This window comes from Solanum tuberosum, unplaced genomic scaffold, assembly GCF_000226075.1.
Source record: "Solanum tuberosum cultivar DM 1-3 516 R44 unplaced genomic scaffold, SolTub_3.0 scf00959, whole genome shotgun sequence".
NCBI classification, from domain to species: domain Eukaryota; kingdom Viridiplantae; phylum Streptophyta; class Magnoliopsida; order Solanales; family Solanaceae; genus Solanum; species Solanum tuberosum.
In genome coordinates, this window is record NW_006239859.1 from 9384 (window position 1) to 14949 (window position 5566).

Sequence of the window (5566 nt, forward strand, 5' to 3'; positions counted from 1 at the left end):
ATTTGAGAAGATTAAGGTAGACCCTGACTGGGAATCAATCCGTTACTTGCTGATAAGCAACATCTCAATTGTTCAGGTTAAATGGTTGAAGCCCTCTAACAACTTTGTGAAGATTAATTCTGACGGAAGTTGTAAAGATGGTTATTGTGGAGGTGGAGGGGTGATTCGAGACCACCGTTGGCATCTTAGTTTTGCGTATTCACTAAATATTGGGCATGGTACCAACAATTGGGCAGAGGCTAAAGCATTGTTGTATGGAGCTGAATGGTGTGTGAGGAATGAATATGATTATATTTTACCGGTAAGTGACTCCAAGGTCTTGGTGGACTGTGTGAATGACATCAACTCTATACCATGGAGAATTTATAATTAAGTGAGAAAATTGAAAGCTCATATGGAAACTACTGGCTTTATCTTGATTTCAAGTAATCTAATAGATCATATGGGTAAATTTTGAGATGATTTACAAATATTCATAAAGTGACTAATTATATAAAAACATATTTATTATTGAAAAATTATAAAAATGACAAAAACTATTTTAAAATAACTTGAAAAAAATATTTTGAATTTTTAAAAATTAATTATTTCAAATCGTTTGAAATTAGATAAGCTCGAAAATTAATCCATTATGACTTTTTTCCGAAGGATTATGATTTTTCCAACGAGTTGTGACTTTTTCAATGAGTTATGGATTTTTTGAATTGTTTGTTTTTCAGATAAGGCACAATAAGTACCTTTTCATATACCATTTGTTAGCTATAAATAGATGTGTTTTCTCTCATTTTTAAACTACGAATTAAATATGTTTTCTATTCTTCTTTTTCTTAAAAGACCCAATTTAGTATATCTTCCATATTTTATATTATATTATATTGATTTATATTATATATTATATTAAAACCAAAAACTTTTTTCACATTGAAGGCTTGTGACTTTTTCGAAGAATTGTGACTTTTTCAACAAGTTATGACATTTTTAAAGAGTTGTAAATTTTATGATAAGCACCTTCTCATACCCGCTTTTGGTTCCTATTAATGGAGGGATTTCCTCACATTTTAAATTACGAATTTTCTAATTTTTCTATTTCTCTCTCTTCTTAAAAAACTAAAGTGTGATTTGCAATCGTTGAATGAGTTCGAAGTGCAGTGGAATTTGTACACCTCCTAATTTGAATGTTAAATTATTATAATAGCTCAACTAAAAATAACCTATTTAGTATATCTTCTATATTTTATATTTATATGTATTTATATTATATTAAAAGTTACACCGATAAAACACACGAACTCCAATAATACAATACTCTCTCCGTCCAACAATAGTTGTCCGCTATACTATTTTGGAAAGTCCAATAATACTTGTCCATTTTATGAAATCAATGAATAATTTTACACTTAATTAGTTTCTAATTTACCCTTATCATTAATTAAGTCATTTCTCTATTACATTTTCCAAGACATTGTATTTATTATATTCAAAAGGTGATATACTAAAATTACCCTTCTATTTATAAGTTTTTAAGAAGTTTACAAGGTCAATAATGAACAAGTATTGTTGGACAGAGAGAATAATAAGTAAGCAAAGAATTATAGGGGATGGAGGAGATGGCATATTTAAGAGGTGTAATTAGTAAGATTTTAAGAGTGACTTTTTTCATTTACACATTAGAGTTAATTTTAAAATAACAAAAAAAAAGTCAAAAACGTATAAAAATGATTAATGTAATTGGAGGTGTCACACCACCTTATCTATATCTAGCTATATATTATAAATAATATAGATGCTTTTGTCAAAAAAGTATAAAAATGATTAATGTAATTGGAGGTGTCACACCACCTTATCAATATCTAGCTATATATTATAAATAATATAGATGCTTTTTTAGTATGTACGCAGTTAGTAATCATAAGAAGATTTAAATTCATTATTCATTGGAATTTATACTTTATTATTTCATTTTAAATTCCTTTACTAAAAATTTTGGTTTAATAATATTAATATTATCTAAAAAAAAAATTAATGTATTTCATGGTTTGGCATTCATGTGCATGCATCAATACTAGTATTTATATAAAGTTTCATAGTAGTCTGAAATGATTTACTCAAATGTCTTTTCCTTGGTTATTTTTGACAAACTTTACTCTTTACAAATTATTTCAAGTGTTTAAATTAATTATTTTTCAAATAATTCTAAATTTCTTTTCCTTTAAGTTTTTTCCCCAAAAGTTAGTCGGAATAAATTTTTAAATCGTCGAATAATCGCATGTTAGTGGTCACTTTGAGTGCTAAAACCTTTTAAAAGTGAAAATTTAAACTTCTTAACTTTTTCTCTAATTATTTTTAAAACTTAATCTGTTAGAGTCTTTTAAATATTAAGTTTTTGTAATTTGTTTAAAAAATTAAGTGACGACTCATTTAAATTGTTTTTTCATACAAAGTTGAACGCAGTTTTAATTTTTTTTCCCGTTATAACAGCTATAGTTCAATAATATATGTGAAAGTTTTTTCAACAACTCAATTCATCAAAAAACTAATTAGATATTCCTTGCACAAAACCTTCAATTTATTTTTTATCATGCGAATAAACAGGACAAAAGCAAAAAATAAATCTTATTACATGAGTAGGTAGACTGTTGTGATCATATCGATCAGTAGACTTAAAATGATAATGTCACAGTCGATGGACATATATGAATAATTTTATCCAAATCTAAGAATTAAATGCTGCTTTCAAAGTTGAGGATAAAATATGTGCGTCTCTCATGTCATTCTCCTTCAAACCAACCCATGATCACCATTTTATTACTTCCTCCGTTTCACAAAGAATGATCTGGTTTGACTTGGCACGGAGTTTAAGTAAATAAAAAAGACTTTTAAATCTTGTGGTCCTAAATTAAAGTTATGTCAAATATACAAAATTGTCCTTAATCTTGTGGTCTTAAATATGCCACGTGGAAAGTAAAAAGTAAAATATAACCAAAAAAGGAAAGAGGTCATTCTTTTTTAAACGGACTAAAAAGGAAAGGAGGGAATCAAACAGAGTAATTACTTCAAATGTTGTGCCAAAGCTGCTCACCCACATTGGCTTTCCCCAACCAAAGTCAATCTGCACCAACTAGTGCTCGGATAAATGTCTATCGCGTCTCCTTGAACAAATTTGTTAATGATTTCTGTGCGACAGTTAATGGACAGAGACATATAATTTAATGGACGCTTGCCTTACCAATGATTAGAGATGTGTTCCTTGCTGTACAGTTCGTTAACAAACTTTATTTAAAGTGAAATTGCATCAGCTAGGATGTGTGTGGCTACAACTAGTCCCCCCACAATTGAATACATTCACTTGGACACCGAGTAATTAATGACTGATCCATTTCAGGAAGAAGATATATCGTCATCCAAAATCATCCAAGATCATGATTCGGGGGCAGGAGTTGAGGGCTTTATCATTTCATTTTCCTTGACTACATGCATTTGAATATCTGACTTGGATCGATGTGCTATAGAAATAAAAATTGACTTTGGTTGATCCTCTCATCTTTTAATTTGTTGAAATGATCATGATTTCACAATTATAATCAGTACTTAATTCTACTACACCAACAAGACAAGAAAGAAGAGATTCATAATGATAGTTTCAAAAATAATGAATATCAACCAATTGGCTAATTAATCTCAAAGCCAAACATTGATTTGTGATGAAAAACAAGCAAAGCAAGAAATATATAATTACATAATAATGTAGTTTCATTTTATCCAAAGGAATGGAATGCTACTTTGGAAGTGAAGGACAAAATGTCAGGGTCTCTCTCAAATTCAGTCATGTCATTCTCTTTCAAACAAACAATTACTTGTATTCCATCACCATCTTTTGTGTCCATCAGAATAACTCCTTCAGTAATATAATCGAAGATAGCGGGGCTCACCCAGAATGGTTTTCCCCAACCAAAGTCAGCTTCATAAAAAGGCAATGTGCACCAACTAGTGGTGCCATAAAAGTCCACCTTGTCTCCTTGGAGAAGTTTTTCTACACCTTTTGTCAGATTGTAAACAACTAAAGAGGAAATATCATCAACATTTGACGCCTTACCAATGGCTACACATGTGTCCCGTATTGTATTTCCTACCAACTTCACAAAATCATTCAACTCATCCTTTCTTGCCTCATCGGCCTCCATATTAGCAATTCCTATCATTGCATAATTCCCTAGAGCATGTTCTAAAGACGGCATACATGACAGTTTTCCCCTCAAATTAATAGCAAATGTTAAAAATGAGTCCCTTGAATTTCCATTTTTGGCGGAAGAAATGCATGCAATAACCTTCCATATTAGGGACATAACGACCACCACTTTAGAAGGCTGCTTGATCATGTCTTTGATTGTTTTTCTGAGGTTCTCTATTGCCAAAGCATCAAAGACAAACCTCCTTGTGACAGTCTTATAATAATTAGGGCTAGTACTACTACTAGTGTTGGGATCAAATGATGGCAACTGTAGCATTCTTGCTGGAAAGAGCGATGATAATTGACCAAAGTTGGGGAGGTAATTATTATCTTGTGTCCCTGTAAGGTTAGTGTGCGCCATTCATTTACAAATGTAGCTAAAGTGAAAGCATCAGCTACGATATGTGAAAGTTGTATCCCTATGGTTACTCCTCCATTATTAAATACATTCACTTGGACACCAAGTAACGGACTTGATGGCTGATGAACCATTGCAGGAAGAAGATCAACCAAAGACGACTCATTATTTGGTCCAGCTTGATCGAGAAATGCAACAAGATCATCTGCATTGACTTTGGTTTGGACATACTCAACCCCTTCATCATTGCAGTGGATTGAGAGTTGATCATCATCTTCTCCAAATCTTCCAGCTAGAGGGTAAAACTTTGTTAGCGTCTCTGCCAATGATTTTTCAAGCTTATCATATGATGAACTGCTGCTCGGATAGTAGTTACGTTGTAGAGCATTGGCACATATACACGAAGAGCCAGCTGATCGAACAAGGAAGGCTTCAATCTCCGAAGATTCTCCGGGGTAGGAGTTGAGGGTTTCAACATTTTCCTTGTCTGAATTTCAATATCAAACCTGGCCATTACGATTTTATTTGGTGGATGACTTAATAAACAAAAGAGAAAGTTTGAGTATTACTTTTCTTAATAGCTTCTCTCTTTTTTGTTCTATATATACATAGGCCTGACATGCAGGCCATTAGTTTCAAGACTGCCCAACATGTTTATGCAACTTTTTAAGCCTTAGTTTATTTAATAAACATGGCATGGTAGTTGGATTAAACAATTTAGGGGCTTCAATTATCATGTGTTAGACTTTCTTCAACTTTTTAAGCGTTAGTTTATGCACTATCACACTCTTCATATTCTGCAACATATCCTCGGGTTGACTCAACAAGATTGGGGGCATAAAGCCATACCTTAAAGAGGGGCCTAATATATATACTTGGGAAAAATGTCTGAAATATAGCCAAACTTTGATCGAAATTGGTGTAACAATCCCAAACTTTGGGCATGACCTATCACCCCATACACTATTTAATAGTGTATT

The 5566-nt window shown here is 31.9% G+C and overlaps 1 pseudogene; it reads right to left on the bottom strand.

Moving 5' to 3' along the window:
• Positions 1-3755: 3755 nt before the first annotated feature.
• Positions 3756-5100, bottom strand: LOC102584401 (acetyl-CoA-benzylalcohol acetyltransferase-like; annotated as a pseudogene).
• Between the last annotated feature and the right edge of the window lie 466 nt (positions 5101-5566).